This window comes from Dermacentor variabilis, chromosome 9, assembly GCF_050947875.1.
Source record: "Dermacentor variabilis isolate Ectoservices chromosome 9, ASM5094787v1, whole genome shotgun sequence".
NCBI lineage: Eukaryota > Metazoa > Arthropoda > Arachnida > Ixodida > Ixodidae > Dermacentor > Dermacentor variabilis.
Genome location: NC_134576.1, coordinates 88,062,138 through 88,087,217, shown reverse-complemented (window position 1 = coordinate 88,087,217; position 25,080 = coordinate 88,062,138). Strand labels below are relative to the sequence as shown.

The following is a 25,080-nucleotide window of genomic DNA, read 5'->3' as shown; positions in this document are numbered from 1 at the left end:
TTGCACAGTATTAGGCGCATAAATGCAAAACACGCGCCATTGGACATTACAATAGCTGAAGTCACAAAAGACAAGTCGACCAGAAGTACAGGAGAAGTAACCATCTATAACAAGACCAGGGAGCTTCCTCACGAACAGCACACACCCTGCCGAAGTCCCTAAGGCGTGGCTCACTACCGTATAGTAGTTATACGTGAACCTTTGCACCATGCTCCCGGTCTCCTCCTCGCCGTCTACCTTGGTTTCTTGCACGGCTAAAACGTCGAGGTCGTGGTCCACTAGTAGTCTGTAAACCAGACTCTGTTTCCTTTTGGCGGCCAGACCTCGAACGTTTAGCGTGCCGAGGCTAAGCGACGGGTTGGTAGCCATTATTGGTGAAAACCGGAGGGGAGAAGGCCCGGAGCATGGTGCTCACCTTAACGTCTAGCTGACCGCTAGACGCCTCCGTGGCCATCCGGCGGCCGTCGCCCGGGTTCCTCTTTGTTCGGCTTCGGGGTAAGCCTACGGTCAGTCTCCAGGTTCGGCTTAGGCTTGAGGGTGGAGCGCCTTCCAGGTAGCGTCTTAGCGGGTGGTGCCTCGGAGTCACCGCCGGCCTTTCCGTCGACTTTCTCCTCGTGCTGCAGGGATCTCTTGACCGGTGCCGAGACGGATTCGACGCGGGCGCTAGCAGGGGTCGCGTTGTCGTCCGCCTCTGCCTGCGTTGCATCCGTAGCTGGCTGGTGGCTCTCATTTTCTTGCGGGGCCGTCTTCACGCTCTCGACTGTAGCTGCTGGTTCTTTGGGGGGAGGGATATTCCTTCCTCCTTCGGCTTGCTTGGTCGTCGCGCCGGTTTCTGCCGCCACTTTGCCGTTTCCAGCTCCCGTGGCCGCTTCCTCCGCCTCGGTCACGTCCATTACATGGTCTAACGTCGACGGCTCGCTCTCCGCCGAACCCGCGGCTACTGCGTATGAACGCACACAGTCCGCGTCGTTGTGTCCAAAACGCCTGCACCGCGAGCAACGGGGAACCTTGCATTCACGACGAACGTGGCCAGAGCCCCGGCAGCGCAGGCACTGCATGGGACGTCCTGGGGCTACCACCAGCGCAAGCTCGCCGGCGACGCGGATCTGGTGGGGCAGGTCGTCGACTTTCATTCCTGCCTTCAGCTGCAGCAGCACTGCTCGGGTCGTCGAGCCCTTGTCGGAAACGCCATCCACTCGCCAGCGCTCCCGGGTCACTTCCGTCACCTTGCCGAAGGAGGCCAGCGCGGTCTTGACGTCTTCGTCGTCCACCCCATGCAGAAGCCAGTGGATACGAAGCTTCACCTGTTGTTCCTTGGGGTCGATGACCAGGCAGCGACGCCCCTTCACCTGCAGCTCCTTCAGGGCCGCCACCTTTTCGGCAGCCTCGGCTGTCTTCATCGTCACCGCCCATACATGGTTTATTTGGTATGCTCCAAGGGCGACGACGCCAGAGAGCATACCAACAGCTTGAAGCGCGTCTCGAAAATCTTCTACACGAAACGGGCGAACACGAGCGTCGCCGTGCAAAAAAACTGTGTTCAAAACAATACGTCCTGTAGGTAGGCGAGGCAAAATTATTTGGTAATCTTTATCTTCTTCCGTCGAAAGCCTGTTGCCGCGGCTAACAGCCGCATATGCCGCTCCATTGGAGCCCATGATCCCGCGATCCGTTCAGCTCGGGAGCCGGAAGCAGAATGCCACGCCGGAGGACAATGGCGGCGACGCAGCGCTGCTTCTGCTCGCTAAACAGAGACCGCGCGTTGCCAGCAAAAGAAGGAAGAGGTCTCACCGAGATTTGAACTCGGATTGCTGGATTCAGAGTCCAGAGTGCTAACCGTTACACCATGAGACCACACCCTTCCGACGCCGGGAATCGAACCCGGGCCTCCTGGGTGAAAGCCAGGTATCCTAGCCACTAGACCACGCCGGAGAACAATGGCGGCGACGCACCGCTGCTTCTCCTCGCTAAACAGAGACCGCGCGTTGCGAGAAAAAAAAGGAAGAGGTCTCACCAAGATTTCAACTCGGATTGCTGGATTCAGAGTCCAGAGTGCTAACCGTTACACCATGAGACCACACCCTTCCGACGCCGGGAATCGAACCCGGGCCTCCTGGGTGAAAGCCAGGTATGCTAGCCACTAGACCACGCCGGAGGACAATGGCGACGACGCAGCGCTGCTTCTGCTCGCTAAGCAGAGCCCGCGCGCTGCGAGAAAAAAAAAGTAAGAGGTCTCACCGAGATTTGAACTCGGATTGCTGGATTCAGAGTCCAGAGTGCTAACCGTTACACCATGAGACCACGCCCTTCCGACGCCGGGAATCGAACCCGGGCCTCCTGGGTGAAAGCCAGGTATCCTAGCCACTAGACCACGTCGGAGAGCAATGGTGGTGACGCAGCGCTGCTTCTGCTCGCTAAACAGAGCCCGCGCGCTGCGAGAAAAAAAAAGGGAAAAGGTCTCACCGAGATTTGAACTCTGATTGCTGGATTCAGAGTCCAGAGTGCTAACCGTTACACCATGAGACCACACCCTTCCGACGCCGGGAATCGAACCCGGGCCTCCTGGGTGAAAGCCAGGTATCCTAGCCACTAGACCACGCCGGAGAGCAATGGTGGTGACGCAGCGCTGCTTCTGCTCGCTAAACAGAGCCCGCGCGCTGCGAGAAAAAAAAAGGAAGAGGTCTCACCGAGATTTGAACTCGGATTGCTGGATTCAGAGTCCAGAGTGCTAACCGTTACACCATGAGACCACACCCTTCCGACGCCGGGAATCGAACCCGGGCCTCCTGGGTGAAAGCCAGGTATCCTAGCCACTAGACCACGCCGGAGAACGGAAATGGTTAGTGCAACGCTGCTTCTGCTCGCTATACACAGACCGTGCGCTGTGAGAAAAACAAAGGAAAGAGGTCTCACCGAGATTTGAACTCGGATTGCTGGATTCAGAGTGCTAACCGTTACACCATGAGACCACACCCTTCCGACGCCGGGAATCGAACCCGGGCCTCCTGGGTGAAAGCCAGGTATCCTAGCCACTAGACCACGCCGGAGAGCAATGGTGGTGACGCAGCGCTGCTTCTGCTCGCTAAACAGAGCCCGCGCGCTGCGAGAAAAAAAAGGGAAAAGGTCTCACCGAGATTTGAACTCGGATTGCTGGATTCAGAGTGCTAACCGTTACACCATGAGACCACACCCTTCCGACGCCGGGAATCGAACCCGGGCCTCCTGGGTGAAAGCCAGGTATCCTAGCCACTAGACCACGGCGGAGAACAATGGTGGTGACGCAGCGCTGATTCTGCTCGCTAAACAGAGCCCGCGCGCTGCGAGAAAAAAAAAGGAAGAGGTCTCACCGAGATTTGTACTCGGATTTCTGGATTCAGAGACCAGAGTGCTAACCGTGACACCATGAGACCACACCCTTCCGACGCCGGGAATCGAACCCGAGCCTCCTGGGTGAAAGCCAGGTATCCTAGCCACTAGACCACGCCGGAGAGCAATGGTGGTGACGCAGCGCTGCTTCTGCTCGCTAAACAGAGCCCGCGCGCTGCGAGAAAAAAAAAGGGAAAAGGTCTCACCGAGATTTGAACTCGGATTGCTGGATTCAGAGTCCAGAGTGCTAACCGTTACACCATGAGACCACACCCTTCCGACGCCGGGAATCGAACCCGGGCCTCCTGGGTGAAAGCCAGGTATCCTAGCCACTAGACCACGCCTTTTTTTTTTTCTTTATTGCCAGTCCTCGACATAACACAACACAAATTCCTAAATGATATAAACAAAGACCAAAGAAGCAAAAATGGATGAATACACAAACGGAACAAGGAACAGTAATATTTACATTCGCTGCCGTCCGCTACTGTGGCACGACGTTGTCGGATTAAAATTCCTTTAGTGCTGTAAGGGGTTCAACCCTCGACAGCCACTCAGGAACAGGCTGTTGCATCTTGATCACTTCCACATACCGTTGCATGGATTCACAAAAGTACAGACGCGCCGGTCGGGCATCCGGGTCACAATGGTAACCCGCCATTCTTGCGCGCCATAAACTGTGGAGGCCCGTAAGCATGATCAGGTCGTACGGGAAACCTTCGTCGTCATATACTGGCAGAAACCTGATTCCGTGGGGATCTATAGGTAGCTCCTTTTTTAGAGTCCTTTGTAGCACGTCCCAGAAAAAGACCCCTTCCCAACAGTGGATGAAGACGTGATCTATGCTTTCTGTTTTTTTACATATAAGGCAGTGCGTTCCCCATGGCATGTAGAACCCACGTTGTTCAAGGAAGATTTTAACAGGTACAGTACCAGTGTGTAATTTAAAAAAGAACGATTTAGTGGCTGGTTGAACTGGCATCTTCTTCACCCTTTTCAATACATCTAGGCCTGGGCCTCCACTGTACGGGGCTCTGTACATAGGTACCAGCAAAACACTGTCACATAAATCACGATATAACTTTTTCCGTTTTACACTCCACAAATATGCACTTGAAAAACGAACACGCAAAAAGGAAACACTCTGAACTATTTCCCGAAAGAAACCACGGACTGGTCCTGGCATTATTTCCGTACCTACAACGAATTCGGGAAGTGATCTTGACAGCCTCATTTGGATCACCGTGCGCAGAAATGGGTCGTTTGTATCTCGAAAGAAGGAGAATCTATTCACCAGTTGACGCAAGAAGAGGTGCGCCAACCCCAGACCACCATCCTTCACGCGCCGGAAGAGATTATCTCGGCTACATCGCTCCCAGCTTGATGCCCACACGAATACAGCGAACACGCGGTGCAGTTTCTGCACATTAATACGAGAGCACTGTAGTACCTGCATTACGTACCAGATCTTTGTCACGAGAAACATGTTGCACGCTGTAGCTCTAGCGAATATTGACAAGTAACAGGCGTTCCATCGGTCGGCTTTTTCTTTTAGTTGTTTTGTCCGCTCCTTCCAGTACTCGCTACTGTCCTTGTAGGCATCAAGGGGTGCTCCAAGGTACTTAACTGGCGTCGTGACCCAGTTTACGTTCGAAAAGTGGTCTGGTGTAGACGCCCATCTTCCATGCCAAAACCCCAAACATTTCTGCCAGTTAACGTAGCTGTTAGTGACGTTACCAAACTTTTTGACGATATTAACAGTATTCAATACACTTTGTTTGTCCTTACAGCACACAGCCACATCGTCAGCGTATGCCAGTAGCTTCACTTCTGCTGATTGAAGACTAAACCCCTTAATACGTTCATTTTCAATGATGGCCAGACATAGCGTTTCTATGTAGACACAAAACAGGAGTGGACTGAGTGGACAACCCTGGCGAACGGAGCGCTTCACGTTAATGGGGGCCCCCAACATCTGATTAATTATAAGTCTGGTATAGCAGCTCCGGTACGCCATGGTCACCCCTTCAGTGATTATGTGGCCAAAATTAACGTGTTCAAGGATGGTAAGCAATATGTCGTGAGAAACACAATCAAACGCCTTCTCCAAGTCTAGCTGGAGGATGGCTACTGCATCGCACATGGCGTCACAACACTCCAGCACACACTTCATTTTATGGATGTTAGTGAAAATGGTTCTTCCACGAATACCACACGTCTGGTGTGGGCCGACTACTTCCTGAATAACTGACTGGACCCGTCGTGCCAACACCTTCATCAATATTTTGTAGTCACAGTTAGTAAGCGCTATGGGTCAGTAGGAGGAAAGTTGCTTGAGCTTTTCGGTCTCTTCTGTTTTCGGTATTAGTACTGTATGGGACTGGCCAAAGGATGGTGGAAGTATTTTCAGTTCATATGCTTCATTGAAAACTGCTGTTAAGATAGGAGCTAGGTGGCTTTTGAACGATTTGTACCATGCGGCACAAAGACCGTCTGGACCTGGCGACTTCCCAGGATTCTGGTCTTCGATGGCTTTCATCACTTCCTGTTCTGTTAATGGTCGTTCTAAGGTTTCTTTAACCTCACTCGACAGCTGTGGGATTCGTTGCAAAAATAATTTCTTGAAATCATGCATGTTGACAGGCCTGAATGTAAAAAGTTCTTTGTAATGCTCAAAGAAAGCACGCCCTATATTATTGTTATCCGTTAATACCACCCCTTCATATTCGATAGCCTCAATCTGCTTACGTCTCGAGTGCTTTTTTTCTAACCCCAGTGCTCTTTTCGTTGGCGTTTCCCCGCATGATAGCCTTTCTGCTCTGGCGCGCACTAGCGCACCTCGGAAGCGATCTTCGTCGAATACCTCGAGCTTCTTCTTAACGGCGCGCATATCTTGTTGATAGGCGCCAGGTTGCATGCATTCAAGCTTCGCAAATTTTTCTAGCAATGTTGTTAAATCCTTTTCTCTGGCCTTTTGTTCATATCGCAGTACGCTACTTCTTTCGATTGCCTTCAATTTAATGCTTTGCTTCAGCAACTCCCATTCCTCACCAAATTTCGTAGAACTGTCTGTTCCAAAAGAATTCAGAGCAGCCACTACATTTTCGTTAAAAGTTTCATCCCGTAACAGCTCTGCATTCAATTTCCACAGTTCCCAGACGAACTTGTTTCGTTCTTTCTTCCTGCCCACCGTGCATTTTACCAGGCAGTGGTCAGAATATGATATGGCCGTAACTGTGTAGCACTGGCATTTTTCAACTAAATCATATGAAAGATAGATACGGTCTAAGCGTGCGTGACTTGTGCCCTGAAAGTGAGTGTAGCTTACGTCTCCGTGACCGCGAAAACATTCTGCGATATCTTCTAATTCGAATTCGTGTGTGATCTGCGCCAGGATATCACTACTTTTGTCACAAACCACGCGACGCGTAGACCTATCCTCAGCTTTCAATACGCAGTTGAAGTCGCCTACACAGGCTATCATTTTTTGCACACGTAAATGATGCTTTAAACTCAAAAAGAAATTTGCCCTCTCTTGCACAGTATTAGGCGCATAAATGCAAAACACGCGCCATTGGACATTACAATAGCTGAAGTCACAAAAGACAAGTCGACCAGACGTACAGGAGAAGTAACCATCTATAACAAGACCAGGGAGCTTCCTCACGAACAGCACACACCCTGCCGAAGTCCCTAAGGCGTGGCTCACTACCGTATAGTAGTTATACGTGAACCTTTGCACCATGCTCCCGGTCTCCTCCTCGCCGTCTACCTTGGTTTCTTGCACTGCTAAAACGTCGAGGTCGTGGTCCACTAGTAGTCTGTAAACCTGACTCTGTTTCGTTTTGGCGGCCAGACCTCGAACGTTTAGCGTGCCGAGGCTAAGCGACGGGTTGGTAGCCATTATTGGTGAAAACCGGAAGGAGAGAAGGCCCGGAGCATGGTGCTCACCTTAACGTCTAGCTGACCGCTAGACGCCTCCGTGGCCATCCGGCGGCCGTCGTCCGGGTTCCTCTTTGGTCGGCTTCGGGGTAAGCCTACGGTCAGTCTCCAGGTTCGGCTTAGGCTTGAGGGTGGAGCGCCTTCCAGGTAGCGTCTTAGCGGGTGGTGCCTCGGAGTCACCGCCGGCCTTTCCGTCGACTTTCTCCTCGTGCTGCAGGGATCTCTTGACCGGTGCCGAGACGGATTCGACGCGGGCGCTAGCAGGGGTCGCGTTGTCGTCCGCCTCTGCCTGCGTTGCATCCGTAGCTTGCTGGTGGCTCTCATTTTCTTGCGGGGCCGTCTTCATGCTCTCGACTGTAGCTGCTGGTTCTTTGGGGGGAGGGATATTCCTTCCTCCTTCGGCTTGCTTGGTCGTCGCGCCGGTTTCTGCCGCCACTTTGCCGTTTCCAGCTCCCGTGGCCGCTTCCTCCGCCTCGGTCACGTCCATTACATGGTCTAACGTCGACGGCTCGCTCTCCGCCGAACCCGCGGCTACTGCGTATGAACGCACACAGTCCGCGTCGTTGTGTCCAAAACGCCTGCACCGCGAGCAACGGGGAACCTTGCATTCACGACGAACGTGGCCAGAGCCCCGGCAGCGCAGGCACTGCATGGGACGTCCTGGGGCTACCACCAGCGCAAGCTCGCCGGCGACGCGGATCTGGTGGGGCAGGTAGTCGACTTTCATTCCTGCCTTCAGCTGCAGCAGCACTGCTCGGGTCGTCGAGCCCTTGTCAGAAACGCCATCCACTCGCCAGCGCTCCCGGGTCACTTCCGTCACCTTGCCGAAGGAGGCCAGCGCGGTCTTGACGTCTTCGTCGTCCACCCCATGCAGAAGCCAGTGGATACGAAGCTTCACCTGTTGTTCCTTGGGGTCGATGACCAGGCAGCGACGCCCCTTCACCTGCAGCTCCTTTAGGGCCGCCACCTTTTCGGCAGCCTCGGCTGTCTTCATCGTCACCGCCCATACATGGTTTATTTGGTATGCTCCAAGGGCGACGACGCCAGAGAGCATACCAACAGCTTGAAGCGCGTCTCGAAAATCTTCTACACGAAACGGGCGAACACGAGCGTCGCCGTGCAAAAAAACTGTGTTCAAAACAATACGTCCTGTAGGTAGGCGAGGCAAAATTATTTGGTAATCTTTATCTTCTTCCGTCGAAAGCCTGTTGCCGCGGCTAACAGCCGCATATGCCGCTCCATTGGAGCCCATGATCCCGCGATCCGTTCAGCTCGGGAGCCGGAAGCAGAATGCCACTAGACCACGCCGGAGAGCAATGGTGGTGACGCAGCGCTGCTTCTGCTCGCTAAACAGAGCCCGCGCGCTGCGAGAAAAAAAAAGGGAAAAGGTCTCACCGAGATTTGAACTCGGATTGCTGGATTCAGAGTCCAGAGTGCTAACCGTTACACCATGAGACCACACCCTTCCGACGCCGGGAATCGAACCCGGGCCTCCTGGGTGAAAGCCAGGTATCCTAGCCACTAGACCACGGCGGAGAACAATGGTGGTGACGCAGCGCTGATTCTGCTCGCTAAACAGAGCCCGCGCGCTGCGAGAAAAAAAAAGGAAGAGGTCTCACCGAGATTTGAACTCGGATTGCTGGATTCAGAGACCAGAGTGCTAACCGTTACACCATGAGACCACACCCTTCCGACGCCGGGAATCGAACCCGGGCCTCCTGGGTGAAAGCCAGGTATCCTAGCCACTAGACCACGCCGGAGAACAATGGTGGTGACGCAGCGCTGCTTCTGCTCGCTAAACAGAGCCCGCGCGCTGCGAGAAAAAAAAAGGAAGAGGTCTCACCGAGATTTGAACTCGGATTGCTGGATTCAGAGTCCAGAGTGCTAACCGTTACACCATGAGACCACACCCTTCCGACGCCGGGAATCGAACCCGGGCCTCCTGGGTGAAAGCCAGGTATCCTAGCCACTAGACCACGCCGGAGAGCAATGGTGGTGACGCAGCGCTGCTTCTGCTCGCTAAACAGAGCCCGCGCGCTGCGAGAAAAAAAAAGGGAAAAGGTCTCACCGAGATTTGAACTCGGATTGCTGGATTCAGAGTCCAGAGTGCTAACCGTTACACCATGAGACCACACCCTTCCGACGCCGGGAATCGAACCCGGGCCTCCTGGGTGAAAGCCAGGTATCCTAGCCACTAGACCACGCCGGAGAACAATGGCGGTGACGCAGCGCTGCTTCTGCTCGCTAAACAGAGCCCGCGCGCTGCGAGGAAAAAAAAAGGAAGAGGTCTCACCGAGATTTGAACTCGGATTGCTGGATTCAGAGTCCAGAGCGCTAACCGTTACACCATAAGACCTTTATTTTTCTTTATTACCTTGTGATGAACATTGTACAAACACAACAGCAAAACAAAATAACATCAAATCCCTAGCCATTCGGCTAGTTCGTATGTTTTAATATGGCGTAATTTTGCCAAATTCATCAAAAACAGTAATCCACTCCGGAGGATCATTTAGGGCCTTATAAACATCCCTAATATAAATGACAGCTTCTACGAAATCGTGTCTTGCCGAGAGGGGATACAAATGCGCATGTCTGACGTCCATTCTTGTTCGCCAGATACTGTGCATGCACATAACCATGAACATATCACTGGGTACTCCTTCTGGTTCAGCACAAGGTAAGTACCGAATTCCGAACCGAAAGGGCTTAAAGGCAGGCCTTTTTTTAAAGTCCTTTGAAGTACATCCCATAGGAACACCGCGTCATGGCAGTCTAGAAAAACATGTTCAATTGTTTCTGGTTTTCTACAAATTGAGCAATTGTCAGAGCGTGGAACAAAAAGGCCTTTGCTGTGTAACCATGGCTTCACAGGTAGTGTGCCGGTATGCAGTTGGAAAACGAAAGATTTCATTGAAGGTTTCACCGGCATTCGCTTAATACGCTTGAGGATGTCACGCTCAGGGCCCAGCTGGTACAACCCACAGTACACAGGAATCGGCGAAAAAACATCAAGCAGGTCTTTGTATAAACGCTTACGTGTCACACTCGCTAGGTACTCATAGGAGAATCTTGCCCTAAGAATCTGCACCGAAGATACAACTTCTCGTAGGTAGCTAGACAAGACTGCTGGCCTCAACCAATACGTTGATATTACGTAGCCTGGCAAGGAATCCTGTAACCGCACTTGGATTACAGTTCGAAGAAAATCGTCAGCCTATTCACGCAAGAAAAAAATCTCGTCACAATCTGCTTGAAAAATAAATGTGATAGTCCCAAGCCCCCGTTTCTAACTTGACGAAAAAGGATGCAACGGCTCATGCGCTCCCAATTGGATCCCCAGATAAAAACTGCAAAGACCCTATGCAGTTTTTGTACAGAAACTCTAGTAATTCCTATCACCTGCAGCACATAATACAACTTAGCAATTAGAAACACATTACAAACAGCGGATCTTGAAAACATAGAAAAATTATGTCCCCCCCTCCCATAAACAGCGGCTCTTGAAAACATGGAAAAATTATGTCCCCCCCCCATTTTTCTGTTTGTAACTTAACTCTTCCTGCTTCATCTGCCCAATAGTCCTTCTATCCTTATAGTGTTTCAGTGGAACTCCTAAATAGCTATCCGGAGTGCTGTTCCATTGTATGTTGCACAACGTGTCTGGAGCGTGTTCTCAGTTGCCATGCCAGAAGCCAAAACATTTTGACCAACTAATCACGCTTCCTGTTGCTGTACAAAAATCCTTAGCCTCTCGTACAACTTCACGCACGCTTCTTTCATCTTCGCAAAAGGCTGCTATATCGTCAGCGTAAGCAAGGACCTTAACTTCAGTATTGAAAAAAATGTAGCCCCGAATGATCGGATCTTCAAGTACTTTTAAACAAAAGGGTTCGAGGTAAAGATCAAAAAGGAGGGATGATAAACAAGAGCCTTGTTTTACAGAAGTTTCAACGCAAATACTTTCACTCAGTTTCCTATTAATCACAAGTTTCACTGTACATTTGTCATACACCATTTTCACTCCCTCTAGAACTAAAGATCCTACATTGATGTGGTTCAGTATAAGGAACAATATTTCGTGCACGACTCTGCCAAATGCCTTATTCAAATCTAGTTGAAGCATAGCAATCCGATCCTGCATGGCATCACAACATTCAAGAACAGTTCTTGCTACATGGCTGTTTGTAAGTATAGATCTTCCTTTAATTCCGCAGGTCTTATGCGAACCTACAAGGGACTTTACAACACTTTGGAAACGGCGAGACAAAACTTTCATGAAGACCTTGTAATCAGTATTCGTTAAACTTATCGGTCGGTATGTTTCTACTGAAAGCAGTTTGACCGGGTCATTAGTTTTCGGAATGAGTATGACGTGGGATGTTCGAAAGGACGGTGGTGTTAGTTTCTTTTCATAACACTCTTCAATAACTCGGTGTAGAAATTCTGCCATTTCACTTTTGAAGAACTTGTATACAGCTGCCCCGAGACCATCTGGGCCAGGTGATTTACCAGGACTGAAATCCTCTATGGCCTGCTCAACTTCTGCGACTGTTATTGACCTTTCAAGTGACTGTTTTGTCTCGTCATCAAGACTAGGCATGAGCGGCAGAAAAACACTTCAAAACCTTTCAGTATCGCATGCTTTATGACTAAAAAGTTTTCTGTAATATTCAACAAAGGCACGCTCTATCATTTCACTCTCTCGAGTAACGTTATTTTGAAAACTGATTTCACTAATTTCCTTCGATACTGCATGTCTCTTCTCATCGCTGAGCGCGCGCTTTGTGGGCGTCTCACCCAACCATAGCCGCTCGCACCGCGCCCTTATCATTGCGCCGCGATACTTTTCTGTTTTTATGATCTCAAGCTTCGCCTTTACTTCTTTTATTTCTTTCGAGAACAACCCGGGCTTAGCATTCTCTGCGCTGACCATGTAATCTAACGCAATATGCAGCTCCTTTTCTTGCAGTTTTTTTTTCTGCCTTAAAATACTTGCTCTTTCCAAAGCGGCAATTTTGAAGTCGATCTTGAACTGTTCCCACACCGGTATAAAATTACATGTTTGATTCAGCTGCATGCTGTTTATATATTCCTTTATCTTTGCAACAAACATTTCATCCTGTAGTAATTTTTTGTTGAATTTCCACAAATCCCAGTTGAACTTTGACACTTTTTTCTTCGCACCTAAAGTATAATCATGACTAAGCAGTGATCACTAAAGCTCACATGCTGCATATGGTACTGAGAACACAAAGGTACAAATTCAGCAGGCACATAAATTCGATCCAATCTAGCAAGAGACACATTCTGAAAGTGAGTGTATTTTGCTTGGTCTTCATGCGTCAAAACTAAGCCAATATCTTCGAGTTCATTCTCCTCAATCATTACGCGTAATACTTGTGCACTTTTATCTCTATGATTTCTGTTACTAGATCGATCTTCAGGTCGACATACGCAATTGAAGTCGCCAAGAAGTAATACACTCCTTTCGCTTTCTAGACAAGGTCGCACAGTATTAAAAAATCTTGCCGCTCAGTGATTCTATTCGGTGCATAGACACAAACAGCACGCCAGGCAATTTCAGCAAAAACAAAATCGCAAAATACTAGCCGGCCATTTTCACTACTAGACACAGATTCAATAACCCCAATGCTTTTTCGAATAAAGATAGCACAACCGCCGGACCTACCAACTGCATGACTCACGCATACATTATATCTGCTACGGAAGACGTCAACCATTTTGTCAGTAAGTTCATCACTCTCGATTTTGGTGTCTTGGACCGCTAACAAGTCTATATGACTTTCTAATAGAATGCGACTTAGTTGATAATTGCCGTCTTCGTGCAGAAAGGCCTCTTGAATTAAAGGTTGCGATGCGCAAGGCATTTTTAATGTTGACTGCCATATCAAGTTGGGATTATTGCCAATATTTTACTCACATTTTTGCGTCAAACAGGGGCATGGGCTGACAAAGCTTCCATATATGTGGCCGTTCCAGGGTATTAACGCGAACAAGTACTCCGCTGACTGAGTGGGGTTGTACAAGGGAAAAAAAGAAAGAAAAAGCCGCCGCTAAGAAGGCGGCAGTTTTGAATTAGTCCGTCGGGCCGGCGCAAGGTTTGGCGTTGGCTTGAAACGCTGCCATCTGGACATTGCAGCCTTTGTGGAAAGTTTCCGGTGCTTGCTCCAACACCTCTTGCAGAGGTGTCTCCAGTTTCCTCTCGGGTTGTCTTTGCAGGTCCGCTGCCAGACGCTGCCATATCGACATCTGTGGGAATTTCCTCTGTGGCTTTCGTGTTTTCCGGAAAAGAATCGCTGCTGTGGTCTTGGGTGTTGTTTGCGTCTTCTTTCGGTGTGTCCAGGCTCGCTACGGTAGCGATAGGCCCAGGGTCTTCCTCGCTACTAGGCTCTTTGGCGTCTCCGCCTGGGGTGTGCAGAGGCACTGTTGCCTCAGTCTATCCTTCCTCGCCATGTCCTCGGGTAGCTTCTTCAGCATCAACTGCGTCCATCATGTGCTCGGAAACCAAATCCCTCCGGGCTGGGCCTGCTACGCTGGCGTAGGAGCGCACGCACTGGGTCTCGTCGTGGCCATAGCGACGACAGAACCCGCAACGTGGAACACAGCACTCCCGACGTATGTGGCTGATGCCGCGGCACCGGAGGCAGAGCGGAGCTCTGCCTGGAGCGTGGACGAGTGCGACATCTTCAGCAACACGAAGTTGATTAGGCAAATCTTCGATGGTGACGCCCACTTTCAGTTTTAGTGTTACGGAGCGCGTTGTTGATCCTTTATCAATGCAGCCTCTCACCTTCCATTTCTCTTTTGTAATTTCAATCACCTTTCCGAAGACCGCCAGAGTATTCGCACATCGTCGTCCGGCACACCATGGAGTAGCCAGTAGAGCTTCAGGCGTACTCCTCTGTCGCAGGGGTCTATAACCATGCAGCGCTCATTCTTGACATTGAAGGTGTCTGCAGCCGTATCTTCTTCTTTCCTTCCTCGTACTTGAACGTCACTGCCCACAGGTGATTCATTTGGTATGCCCCGAGGGCAACCACTTGCGGCAGCAGTGAAAGGCGGTCGAGTGCGTCGCATAAATGCTCGCAACGATACGGCCTTTAACTTAGGCAACCATGCAAAAAACCGTAATCAAAACGGAATCACCTGTGGCCAGATGCGGCATAAAAACCTGGTAATCTTCAGCCTGCTTGTCATAAGACCTAGTTCCGCGGCCATTGGCCGCTGTAACCGCTCCGAGGGAGCACATGCTTGCACGACCGTTCACTGTGGTGGCCGGAAGTGGAATGCGTTACACCATGAGACCACACCCTTCCGACGCCGGGAATCGAACACGGGCCTCCTGGGTGAAAGCCAGGTATCCTAGCCACTAGACCACGCCGGATTTTTTTTCTTTATTGCCGGTTTGGCACTTCCAAACACAGGACTCATAAATACAATTTTACAAGTACAATAAAAGACGCGTGAGCCTTTTCATGGCTGGAGTGCGAAGCTAAAATGGCTTCAGAGAAGCCAGCTTATCAAGCACAGGTATCTAATCCGGTGGGTCCCTCTGGATTTTGAGAACATCTCGTATGTATACACAGTATTCACTGAAGTTTTGCATGGCCGATCTTGCGTTGACATCCGCATTTCTGACCACCATCCTCGTTTTCCACACACTATGCAAACACAGCAACATGAACATGTCGCATGGCATTTCATCTGAATCTTCACATGGCAAGAATCAGATACCAAAGGGTGTTACTGGCAAATCTTTCTGAAATGTCTGCTTAAGGATGCCCCACAGGAAAACAGCATCGTGACAGTGCAAAAAGATGTGTTCTATCGTTTCCTCCTTCCGACATATCAGGCAGTGTAATCCCCATGGGACAAAGATGCCTTTGCTTTGAAGCCACGGTTTTGCAGCGAGCGTACCCGTGTGCAGTTGGAAAAAGAATGATTTAGATGACGCTCTTACTGGCATTTTTCGAACTCGTTTTAAAACGTCTCGTTCTGGTCCTAGTTGATAGATGGAGCGGTACAACGGTATTGGTAAAAAAACATCAATTATATCTTTGTACAATCGTTTGCGCGCCACTGCGCTCAAGTATTCTAAGGAAAATCGTGGCTTCAGTACTTGATATGCGGACACTATTTCGCGCCAAAAACTGCTCAGTGTTCCACGCGTATCTGCATTTGATGACACAATATAATCCTTGATATGATTACACAACCTCATGTGTATAACAGTACGCAAGAAAACATCTCTCTGGTCTCTCAGAAAGAAAAACCTTGAAACTATTTGTTTCAAAAATAAATGACACAGACCAAGCCCTCCGTGTCGCACCGAAAGGAACAAGTTTAACCGACTGGTGCGTTCCCAGGTAGAATTCCATATATAGGTGGCAAACACTCTGTGTAATTTTTGGACACAAGTTCTGCTCATACTGAACACTTGAAGTACGTAAAACACTTTTGCAACAAAAAACACATTACAGACTGTAGCGCGGGAAAACATAGAAAAGTTATGCCCTCCCCATTTTTCAGACTGATCCTTGAGCCTTTCTGTCTCTCCTGCCCAGTATTCTGCAGTATTTCCATAATGTTGGAGAGGAACCCCCAAGTATCTAGCAGGAATACTTGTCCATCTCATGTTTGCATACGCCTCCGGCTCTTGCCCCCAATTTTCATGCCAAATGCCCAGAGATTTATCCCAGCTAATGGCACTTCCGGTAGCACTACAGAATGATGTAGCTTCCTTAACAGCTTCTTTAATACTGTCTTTGTCTTTGCAGAATATAGCTATATCATCGGCATATGCCAGTATTTTTACTTCAGTAGCATAAAAGGAGTAACCATGCACCATATTATTTATGCGAATTTTTAAACATAAGGGTTCCAAATAAAGTGCAAAAAGAAGAGACGAACAGGCACACCCTTGTTTTATACCAGACAGTACTGGAATGTTTTCACTTACGGTGTTGTTAATTATAAGGTTTACTGCACACTCTTCATACACCATCTTGATGCCCTCCTTGATAACGCTACCTACATTACAATGTTCTAGTAATAACTGTAGTATGTCATGATTAACTCTATCAAATGCTTTCTGAAGATCCAGTTGTATCATAGCTATGTTATCTTGAGTCATGTCACAGCATTCTAGGATAGTTCTAGCGGTGTGTATATTTGTGTAGATTGTCCTTCCTTTGATGCCACATGTCTGGTGAGGTAATACGAGGTGTGTGATAATGCTCTGCAATCTCTTGGCTAGCACCTTTGTAAATATTTTATAGTCTACATTCGTAAGACTTATAGGTCGATAGGCCTCAACATCCAACAATTTCCTGGGATCATCCGATTTTGGAATGAGTACTACATGACATTTTCTAAAAGATAAAGGTGCTCTTTTTTGTTCATAGCACTCATTTATCACGCGATGTAACGCTTGTGCCAGTTCTTCCTTGAAGTATTTGTAAATGGCAGCCCTAGTCCATCAGGCCCAGGTGCTTTGCCAGTGCTTAGTTCATCAATGGCCTGTTTTACTTCATTCAGACTAATTGGCCGTTCAAGCGTTTGTCTTACTTCATCGCCTAGCCTTGGCATGAGCGACAAAAATTCGTTTCGAAAGGCTTCTGTATCTTTTATTTTTGGGCTTAGCAGTTTTCGATAGCATTCAACAAACGTTTTCTCTATCAGTTCCTTGTCGCGCGTCACATCGTTTTTATATCTTATTTCTTTTATCTCTTTTTTTACTGCTTGCCTTTTTTCTTCCCCGAGTGCCCGCTTTGTAGGCGTTTCCCCTAGCCATAGTCTTTCAGCCCGTGCTCTGACGATCGCTCCACGATATTTCTTTTCATCTATCACTTCGAGCTTACTTTTAAGGTCACGTAGTTCCTTGCTAAAGTGTCCAGGGTTAGCACTCTCAACTGCAATCATATAATCTAACGTGCTCCTAAGTTCTTTCTCTTGTTGTTTTTCAATGCTGCGCCGCACGCAAGCTCGTTCAATCGCCGCAATCTTTACTTCATTTTTAAATTGCTCCCAAAGCGCTGTGAAATTGGAAGATTCAACCGAACATATTTCCTCTATCCTTTCCTTTACTTTTTTAACAAAAATTTCATCATCCAACAGTGTATCATTTAATTTCCACAAGTTCAAACTAAACTTTGACGCTTTTGTCTTGGTTCCTAGTGTCGCTATCACCAAGCAGTGATCGCTAAATGTGACGTTCTTTACTTTGTATGTAGTAATGTGTGGTATCGCAGCTGCCGGAACATATATGCGATCTAGTCTAGCATGACTTACACCTTGGTAGTGCGTATACTGTACGTGCTCGTCACCGTCAAAAATACAACCAACGTCGTCCAGTTCAAGCTCGTTTACAAGCGCGTTTAATAGTGTCGCACTTCTATCGCGGTAAGTCAATCTGTTGATTCTGTCTTGCGGCCTGCACACACAATTAAAGTCTCCAGATAAAATTATGTTCCTTTCGTACGTCATGCATGTTCTCAGGTTATCTATGTATTCTACACGTTCGTTAATGTTATTCGGAGCATACACACATATTGCACGCCAAAGGAGGCCACAAATGCCAAAGTCGATGAATAGTAGCCTGCCATCATCACTGGACTCTACAGATTGCGCTACAATATCGGTGCATTTTCGAACGAGTATCATGCAACCCGCTGAAGTGCCTCTAGCATGAGACACACATACATTATACCTATCCCTGAAAGGTTCGACCATTCTGTGCGTTTGCTCTTCGCTTTCTACTTTGGTTTCCTGCACTGCCATTATGTCAATGTCATTTTCCAACAAGAGACGGCTTAACTGGCACTGCCTTCTGCGGGATGCCAAACCCCTCACATTCAACGTAGCTACACAAAGGGGAAATGTCAGATTAACCGCCATTTTTTTGGATTAGCAAACAGACGGAACGGTACTCACATCTGGACAGGCAGTGATAGCAAAAACCAGCACAGGTCACATTCTACTTGTCCGCTATGTAACGTCTTATACTGAGGACAGGCTGACTGAACACACTTCGCGCCCCTAAGTCGGGGTCAATGTTGAAGCCGACCGCCTATCAGGCGGTATCTTCGGCTTCGGTTTGAGGCCCATTCGTCTCGTTATAGCGGTCTTCGGCGACGGCTCGCCGCTGCTCGATGGTTCGGGTGAGGCTTGAGATCCGTCAGTGGCCTCACGAGGCCTCTTTGCAGCTGCTTTAGCGGCTGCTGTCATTTCAACATCCTCAATGCCTTCGGTCTCGTCTTTCGCGGTAGTCACTGATGCGCTTACTAAAATCGCGTCCTTTCTCTCATTGACGTTTTGGTCGTTAGTCGGCTTCCCAACCAGCACGCTCTTTGCCTCGCCAGATTGGCTGTCGCCGGGCCCAGTGGAGTTTTCCTGAAGTGGAGACGCGTCAGAGGGTGGGCTGTCTGCCGCCGGTTCTTCGGTCGTTGCTCGGGATGCTGCATCGGCATCAGCATGGTCCATTATGTGTTCAGCCATCTCGTCGCCTTTAACTGGACTTGTTACCGCAGCATAGGATCGCACGCAGTCTTGTTCTTCGTGGCCGAATCGTCGGCAGAGTGCACAGCGTGGTATGCGACACTCGCGCCTGATATGTCCAGTTCCATTGCACCGGAGGCATAACGGGGGCCTTCCTGGTACATGCACGAGCGCTAAGTTTTCCGCGACGCGCACCTGATGAGGCAAGTCTTCAACTGTAATTCCAGGCTTTGGCAAGAGTGTCACCAAACAGGTGGTGGACCCTTTATCATTACATCCCTGTACCCCCCACTTTTCGCGGGCGATATCTGTAACCCTTCCGTAAGGGGCTAACGCTGCTCGAACCTCATCGTCGTGAACGAAATGCAACAGCCAATAAAGCTTCAGTCTGATGCCTTGGTTGCAGGGATCATAAACGACACAGGGCTGGTCTTTCACGTTGAATGTTTCTGCCGCAAGCATCTTTTTCTTCGAAGCTTCATCACGGAAGGTCACCGCCCACACATGGTTCATTTGGAAGGCGCCAAGGGCCACCACTTCCGGCAGCAGTGCAAGACGCGCGAGCGCATCTCGAAAGTGCTCGACCCGAACCGGCCTGGTTTTAACATCCGCGTGCAAAAATACTGTATACAAAACTGATGTACCTGAAGGCAGATGAGGCAAAACAACTTGATAATCCGGGTAAGGCTTATCCGTACACCTGGTGCCACAGCCGAGGGCCGCTGTATCCGCCCCTACGGAGCAAGGCATTCCGCGTCCGTTCACTGCGGTGGCCGGAAGTGGAATCCACTAGACCACGCCGGAGAACAAACGTGGCCACGCAGCGCTGCTTCTGCTCGCTAAACAGAGCCCGCGCGCTGCGAGAAAAAAAAAGGAACAGGTCTCACCGAGATTTCAACTCGGATGGCTAGATTCAGAGTCCAGAGTGCTAACCGTTACACCATGAGACCACACCCTTCCGACGCCGGGAATCGAACCCGGGCCTCCAGGGTGAAAGCCAGGTATCCTAGCCACTAGACCACGCCGGAGAACAATGGCGGTGACGCAGCGCTGCTTCTGCTCGCTAAACAGAGCCCGCGCGCTGCGAGAAAAAAAAAGGAACAGGTCTCACCGAGATTTCAACTCGGATGGCTGGATTCAGAGTCCAGAGTGCTAACCGTTACACCATGAGACCACACCCTTCCGACGCCGGGAATCGAACCCGGGCCTCCAGGGTGAAAGCCAGGTATCCTAGCCACTAGACCACGCCGGAGAACAATGGCGGTGACGCAGCGCTGTTTCTGCTCGCTAAACAGAGCCCGCGCGCTGCGAGAAAAAAAAGGAAAAGGTCTCACCGAGATTTGAACTCGGATTGCTGGATTCAGAGTCCAGAGTGCTAACCGTTACACCATGAGACCAGACCCTTCCGACGCCGGGAATCGAACCTGGGCCTCCTGGGTGAAAGCCAGGTATCCTAGCCACTAGACCACGCCGGAGAACAATGGCGGTGACGCAGCGCTGCTTCTGCTCGCTAAACAGAGCCCGCGCGCTGCGAGAAAAAAAAGGAAAAGGTCTCACCGAGATTTGAACTCGGATTGCTGGATTCAGAGTCCAGAGTGCTAACCGTTACACCATGAGACCACACCCTTCCGACGCCGGGAATCGAACCCGGGCCTCCTGGGTGAAAGCCAGGTATCCTAGCCACTAGACCACGCCGGAGAACAATGGTGGTGACGCAGCGCTGCTTCTGCTCGCTAAACAGAGCCCGCGCGCTGCGAGAAAAAAAAGGAAGAGGTCTCAGCGAGATTTCAACTCAGATTGCTGGATTCAGAGTCCAGAGTGCTAACCGTTACACCATGAGACCACACCATTCCGACGCCGGGAATCGAACCCGGGCCTCCTGGGTGAAAGTCAGGTATCCTAGCCACTAGACCACGCCGGAGAAGGGGAACGATTAGTGCAACGCTGCTCCTGCTCGCCAAACAGAGCCCGCGCGCTGCGAGAAAAAGAATAGGTCTCACCGAGATTTGAACTCGGATCGCTGGATTCAGAGTCCAGAGTGCTAACCGTTACACCATGAGACCACACCCTTCCGACGCCGGGAACCGAACCCGGGCCTCCTAGGTGAAAGCCAGGTATCCTAGCCACTAGACCACGCCGGAGAACAATGGTGGTGACGCAGCGCTGCTTCTGCTCGCTAAACAGAGCCCGCGCGCTGCGAGAAAAAAAAAGGAAGAGGTCTCACCGAGATTTGAACTCGGATTGCTGGATTCAGAGTCCAGAGTGCTAACCGTTGCACTATGAGACCACACCCTTCCGACGCCGGGAATCGAACCCGGGCCTCCTGGGTGAAAGCCAGGTATCCTAGCCACTAGACCACGCCGGAGAACAATGGTGGTGACGCAGCACTGCTTCTGCTTGCCAAATAGAGCCCGCGCGCTGCGAGAAAAAGAAGAGGTGTCACCGAGATTTGAACTCGGATTGCTGGATTCAGAGTCCAGAGTGCTAACCGTTACACCATGAGACCACACCCTTCCGACGCCGGGAATCGAACCCGGGCCTCCTCGGTGAAAGCCAGGTATCCTAGCCACTAGACCACGCCGGATTTTTTTTTCTTTATTGCCGGTTTGGCACTTCCAAACACAGGACTCATAAATACAATTTTACAAGTACAATAAAAGACGCGTGAGGCTTTTCATGGCTGGAGTGCAAAGGTAAAATGGCTTCAGAGAAGCCAGCTTATCAAGCACAGGTATCCAATCCGGTGGGTCCCTCTGGATTTTGAGAACATCTCGTACGCATACACAGTATTCACTGAAGTTTTGCATGGCCGATCTTGCGTTGACATCCGCATTTCTGACCGCCATCCTCGTTTTCCACACACTATGCAAACACAGTAACATGAACATGTCGCATGGCATTTCATCTGGATCTTCACATGGCAAGAATCGGATACCAAAGGGTGTTACTGGCAAATCTTTCTGAAGTGTCCGTTTAAGGATGTCCCACAAGAAAAAAGCATCGTGACAGTCCAAAAAGATGTGTTCTATCGTTTCCTCCTTTCGACATATCAGGCAGTGTAATCCCCATGGGACAAAGATGCCTTTGCTTTGAAGCCACGGTTTTACAGCGAGCGTGCCCGTGTGCAGTTGGAAAAAGAATGATTTAGATGACGCTCTTACTGGCATTTTTCGAACTCGTTTTAATACGTCTCGTTCTGGTCCTAGTTGATAGATGGAGCGGTACAACGGTATTGGTAAAACACATCAATTAGATCTTTGTACAATCGTTTACGTGCCACTGCGCTCAAATATTCTAAGGAAAACCGTGGCTTCAGTACTTGATATGCAGACACTATTTCGCGCCAAAAACTGCTCAGTGTTCCACGCGTATCTGCATTTGATGAGACAATATAATCCGGGATATGATTACACAACCTCATGTGTATAACAGTACTCAAGAAAACATCTCTCTGGTCTCTCAGAAAGAAAAACTTTGAAACTATTTGTTTCAAAAATAAATGACACAGACCAAGCCCTCCGTGTCGCACCGAAAGGAACAAGTTTAACCGACTGGTGCGTTCCCAGGTAGAATTCCATATATAGGTGGCAAACACTCTGTGTAATTTTTGGACACAAGTTCTGCTCATACTGAACACTTGAAGTACGTAAAACACTTTTGCAACAAAAAACACATTACAGACTGTAGCGCGGGAAAACATAGAAAAGTTATGCCCTCCCCATTTTTCAGACTGATCCTTGAGCCTTTCTGTCTCTCCTGCCCAGTATTCTGCAGTATTTCCATAATGTTGGAGAGGAACCCCCAAGTATCTAGCAGGAATACTTGTCCATCTCATGTTTGCATACGCCTCCGGCTCTTGCCCCTGTTGCGTTTCGCCTGCGACACGTGGTTTTGCCGGCGCGACTGCGGCGGGGCGGCAGACATTTTGGCCCGATCGTCGTCGCCGCAACGCTCATCGCCAGGTGTTTCCTGGCGCGACTGCGGCGATGCGACCGCATAGGGATCATCCTCTCATTCCAGTCATTGTGCCCGAAACAGGCGATGCCAAAGCAGGGATCATCCTCTCATTCCAGTCATTGTGCCCGAAACAGGCGATGCCAAAGCAGGGATCATCCTCTCATTCCAGTCATTGTGCCCGAAACAGGCGATGCCAAAGCAGGGATCATCGTCTCATTACAGTCATTGTGCCCGACCGGCAGCGCTACAACAGGGTGCTACGAGATCGTGCTCGACATGGTGCTACGGCAGCGCTACAACAGGGTGCTACGAGATCGTGCTCGACAGGGTGCTACGAGATCGTGCTCGACATGGTGCTACGGCAGCGCTACGACAGTGTGCGTCACCATTAGCCCATTGTACATTCACGTGCTCGTCTTTTGAGGGGTTCCTTCTTGCCCTCAACTGCGAGAGTATAAAAACAGCTGCCCCCGGACGCCAAGAAGGAGGGCTCCGATTTCTTCTGTTGAGTAAAGTGCTCTCCCGTCTCTATTCGGTCGTCCTGACCGCCAACTCATTGCGATGTTAAAATAAACAAGTTGTTTCGTTGTTACCAGTCGACTCATGCTTTGCCGGGACCTTCGGATGCTTCCAGTTGTACCCCAGGCCGCCAGGCCAACGCTACCCTTGGGGCTTGCGACCCAGGTACAACCACGGGCGTCAGCGCCGAGTTCCCAACAACAGATCGTACCAGCGGTGCGATCCAAACATCTGGTTGGCAGCGGTGAAATCGCCTACGACTTCAAACAACTGTCTGCCAGCGGTGAGATCGCGACAACGGAGGCCAGCAGCGAAGAGATGCAGTTGACTGTATGCTGAGCAGCTCAACGACGATCCGGGAGCAGTGCAACGAGCCCTGTGTGACGACTGGTTGCCTGCAGCGGAACGACTGCGCGGAATTCCTGCCTGCGAGGTTTGGTGAGTGCGGGACTTTCTTCTTCTGAGCTTTGCCAGGCTTTTGTTAGTGTTAGAAACAGAGCTGGTAATTGTGGTTGTCGTTGCTGCCGGGTTAGTTGCGGCAAGACAATAATAGGCAGTAGAGAAAGCAGCATTCAGAGCAGCCATGGATTTGAAGTCGTTGCGCAAACCGAAATTGTTGGAGCTTGCAAGAGAGTTGGGTCTGGATGTCTCAGACAAACTCAGAAAACCAGAACTGATAAAGGCTATTCTTGAGTTAGAGGCTGAGGATGACGAGCTGTCGGAATGCCTTGAGACCATTGAAGAGAGGGAGACTGCAAAAAGACAGGAGCGCGAACTTAAAGAACAGAAAGAGCGAGAGCAACAAGAGCGTGACCGTCAACACGCTTTGGAAATGAAGCGTCTTGAGGTAGAAATGGAACGCGCTCGTAATGGAAGTCAGGCACACGGTGCAGGAGAACGCGTATTGTTCAAAATGACTGACCTGATGCGGCCGTTTAAGCTTGGAGAGGACATTGGTTTGTTCCTGGTTAACTTTGAGCGAACGTGCGAGAAGCAGGGGTTCTCTCGGGAAACGTGGCCACAGCGCTTGCTCACTTTGTTACCCGGCGAGGCGGCCGACGTAGTCGCTCGCTTGGATAGAGAGGAAGCAGAGGATTTCGACAAAGTAAAATCGAGTCTGCTAAAAAAGTACCGGCTGTCTGCGGAGGCGTTCCGTCGGATGTTTCGGGAAAATGAGAAAGGCAGAAGTGAGTCATATACAGAGTTTGCGTATAGGCTTATGTCGAACATGCAGGAGTGGCTCAAAGAAGAGAAAGCGTTTGGTGACCACGATAAAGTTCTGCAGTGTTTCGGGCTAGAACAGTTTTATAGTCGGTTACCGGAGAACGTGCGATACTGGGTCTTGGATAGGCCAGACGTTTGTACGGTGGCTAAAGCCGCTGAGCTAGCCGAGGAGTTTGTGACGCGTCGGGCTCGCGGAGCTAAGGACGGTCAAAAGGGTGAATTTGGCTCGAAATTTGAGAGGCCGAAGTTCACACCCATGAGAGCAAAGGGGAACACGCGTAGTGCGGATGCGAGTGGAAGCAGTGCGACCGAACCTAAGGAGACGGCGGCAGCCGAAGCCGAACGCAGAAAGCGGTTCGAGATGAGGCAAGCGCGCGTTTGTTATACGTGCCAGAAGCCGGGTCACTTTTCGGCGCAGTGTCCGGAAACAACACCAAAAGTTGTGTTTTTTTCAATAGGCAGCACTGACGAGAACATGAAGCTTCTCGAGCCTTACATGCGAGACCTCCTCGTGAACGGGAAAGAGTGCCGAGTGCTTCGCGATTCCGCAGC

At 50.0% G+C, this 25,080-nt stretch overlaps 1 protein-coding gene and 37 non-coding genes across 38 annotated transcripts in view; 1 reads left to right on the top strand and 37 right to left on the bottom strand.

Annotated features, from left to right (window-relative positions):
• Positions 1 to 25,080, top strand: part of LOC142557082 (N-acyl-phosphatidylethanolamine-hydrolyzing phospholipase D-like) — a 129,653-nt gene that overhangs the window by 39,409 nt on the left and 65,164 nt on the right. The window lies entirely within an intron of this gene.
• TRNAQ-CUG (transfer RNA glutamine (anticodon CUG)) lies at positions 1,783 to 1,854 on the bottom strand. The gene has a single exon. It is a non-coding gene; the product is annotated as a tRNA-Gln (tRNA).
• On the bottom strand, positions 1,861 to 1,932 carry TRNAE-UUC (transfer RNA glutamic acid (anticodon UUC)). The gene has a single exon. It is a non-coding gene; the product is annotated as a tRNA-Glu (tRNA).
• On the bottom strand, positions 2,084 to 2,155 carry TRNAE-UUC (transfer RNA glutamic acid (anticodon UUC)). Its single transcript has one exon. It is a non-coding gene; the product is annotated as a tRNA-Glu (tRNA).
• Positions 2,230 to 2,301, bottom strand: TRNAQ-CUG (transfer RNA glutamine (anticodon CUG)). The gene has a single exon. It is a non-coding gene; the product is annotated as a tRNA-Gln (tRNA).
• On the bottom strand, positions 2,308 to 2,379 carry TRNAE-UUC (transfer RNA glutamic acid (anticodon UUC)). Its single transcript has one exon. It is a non-coding gene; the product is annotated as a tRNA-Glu (tRNA).
• Positions 2,455 to 2,526, bottom strand: TRNAQ-CUG (transfer RNA glutamine (anticodon CUG)). The gene has a single exon. It is a non-coding gene; the product is annotated as a tRNA-Gln (tRNA).
• TRNAE-UUC (transfer RNA glutamic acid (anticodon UUC)) lies at positions 2,533 to 2,604 on the bottom strand. The gene has a single exon. It is a non-coding gene; the product is annotated as a tRNA-Glu (tRNA).
• On the bottom strand, positions 2,679 to 2,750 carry TRNAQ-CUG (transfer RNA glutamine (anticodon CUG)). Its single transcript has one exon. It is a non-coding gene; the product is annotated as a tRNA-Gln (tRNA).
• Positions 2,757 to 2,828, bottom strand: TRNAE-UUC (transfer RNA glutamic acid (anticodon UUC)). Its single transcript has one exon. It is a non-coding gene; the product is annotated as a tRNA-Glu (tRNA).
• On the bottom strand, positions 2,976 to 3,047 carry TRNAE-UUC (transfer RNA glutamic acid (anticodon UUC)). Its single transcript has one exon. It is a non-coding gene; the product is annotated as a tRNA-Glu (tRNA).
• Positions 3,193 to 3,264, bottom strand: TRNAE-UUC (transfer RNA glutamic acid (anticodon UUC)). Its single transcript has one exon. It is a non-coding gene; the product is annotated as a tRNA-Glu (tRNA).
• TRNAE-UUC (transfer RNA glutamic acid (anticodon UUC)) lies at positions 3,417 to 3,488 on the bottom strand. Its single transcript has one exon. It is a non-coding gene; the product is annotated as a tRNA-Glu (tRNA).
• TRNAQ-CUG (transfer RNA glutamine (anticodon CUG)) lies at positions 3,564 to 3,635 on the bottom strand. Its single transcript has one exon. It is a non-coding gene; the product is annotated as a tRNA-Gln (tRNA).
• On the bottom strand, positions 8,695 to 8,766 carry TRNAQ-CUG (transfer RNA glutamine (anticodon CUG)). The gene has a single exon. It is a non-coding gene; the product is annotated as a tRNA-Gln (tRNA).
• TRNAE-UUC (transfer RNA glutamic acid (anticodon UUC)) lies at positions 8,773 to 8,844 on the bottom strand. Its single transcript has one exon. It is a non-coding gene; the product is annotated as a tRNA-Glu (tRNA).
• Positions 8,919 to 8,990, bottom strand: TRNAQ-CUG (transfer RNA glutamine (anticodon CUG)). The gene has a single exon. It is a non-coding gene; the product is annotated as a tRNA-Gln (tRNA).
• On the bottom strand, positions 8,997 to 9,068 carry TRNAE-UUC (transfer RNA glutamic acid (anticodon UUC)). The gene has a single exon. It is a non-coding gene; the product is annotated as a tRNA-Glu (tRNA).
• Positions 9,143 to 9,214, bottom strand: TRNAQ-CUG (transfer RNA glutamine (anticodon CUG)). Its single transcript has one exon. It is a non-coding gene; the product is annotated as a tRNA-Gln (tRNA).
• On the bottom strand, positions 9,221 to 9,292 carry TRNAE-UUC (transfer RNA glutamic acid (anticodon UUC)). Its single transcript has one exon. It is a non-coding gene; the product is annotated as a tRNA-Glu (tRNA).
• Positions 9,368 to 9,439, bottom strand: TRNAQ-CUG (transfer RNA glutamine (anticodon CUG)). Its single transcript has one exon. It is a non-coding gene; the product is annotated as a tRNA-Gln (tRNA).
• TRNAE-UUC (transfer RNA glutamic acid (anticodon UUC)) lies at positions 9,446 to 9,517 on the bottom strand. The gene has a single exon. It is a non-coding gene; the product is annotated as a tRNA-Glu (tRNA).
• TRNAQ-CUG (transfer RNA glutamine (anticodon CUG)) lies at positions 9,593 to 9,664 on the bottom strand. The gene has a single exon. It is a non-coding gene; the product is annotated as a tRNA-Gln (tRNA).
• On the bottom strand, positions 14,645 to 14,716 carry TRNAE-UUC (transfer RNA glutamic acid (anticodon UUC)). Its single transcript has one exon. It is a non-coding gene; the product is annotated as a tRNA-Glu (tRNA).
• Positions 19,785 to 19,856, bottom strand: TRNAE-UUC (transfer RNA glutamic acid (anticodon UUC)). The gene has a single exon. It is a non-coding gene; the product is annotated as a tRNA-Glu (tRNA).
• Positions 19,931 to 20,002, bottom strand: TRNAQ-CUG (transfer RNA glutamine (anticodon CUG)). The gene has a single exon. It is a non-coding gene; the product is annotated as a tRNA-Gln (tRNA).
• Positions 20,009 to 20,080, bottom strand: TRNAE-UUC (transfer RNA glutamic acid (anticodon UUC)). The gene has a single exon. It is a non-coding gene; the product is annotated as a tRNA-Glu (tRNA).
• TRNAQ-CUG (transfer RNA glutamine (anticodon CUG)) lies at positions 20,154 to 20,225 on the bottom strand. The gene has a single exon. It is a non-coding gene; the product is annotated as a tRNA-Gln (tRNA).
• On the bottom strand, positions 20,232 to 20,303 carry TRNAE-UUC (transfer RNA glutamic acid (anticodon UUC)). Its single transcript has one exon. It is a non-coding gene; the product is annotated as a tRNA-Glu (tRNA).
• TRNAQ-CUG (transfer RNA glutamine (anticodon CUG)) lies at positions 20,377 to 20,448 on the bottom strand. The gene has a single exon. It is a non-coding gene; the product is annotated as a tRNA-Gln (tRNA).
• On the bottom strand, positions 20,455 to 20,526 carry TRNAE-UUC (transfer RNA glutamic acid (anticodon UUC)). Its single transcript has one exon. It is a non-coding gene; the product is annotated as a tRNA-Glu (tRNA).
• On the bottom strand, positions 20,678 to 20,749 carry TRNAE-UUC (transfer RNA glutamic acid (anticodon UUC)). Its single transcript has one exon. It is a non-coding gene; the product is annotated as a tRNA-Glu (tRNA).
• Positions 20,820 to 20,891, bottom strand: TRNAQ-CUG (transfer RNA glutamine (anticodon CUG)). Its single transcript has one exon. It is a non-coding gene; the product is annotated as a tRNA-Gln (tRNA).
• Positions 20,898 to 20,969, bottom strand: TRNAE-UUC (transfer RNA glutamic acid (anticodon UUC)). The gene has a single exon. It is a non-coding gene; the product is annotated as a tRNA-Glu (tRNA).
• Positions 21,044 to 21,115, bottom strand: TRNAQ-CUG (transfer RNA glutamine (anticodon CUG)). The gene has a single exon. It is a non-coding gene; the product is annotated as a tRNA-Gln (tRNA).
• On the bottom strand, positions 21,122 to 21,193 carry TRNAE-UUC (transfer RNA glutamic acid (anticodon UUC)). Its single transcript has one exon. It is a non-coding gene; the product is annotated as a tRNA-Glu (tRNA).
• TRNAQ-CUG (transfer RNA glutamine (anticodon CUG)) lies at positions 21,263 to 21,334 on the bottom strand. Its single transcript has one exon. It is a non-coding gene; the product is annotated as a tRNA-Gln (tRNA).
• Positions 21,341 to 21,412, bottom strand: TRNAE-UUC (transfer RNA glutamic acid (anticodon UUC)). The gene has a single exon. It is a non-coding gene; the product is annotated as a tRNA-Glu (tRNA).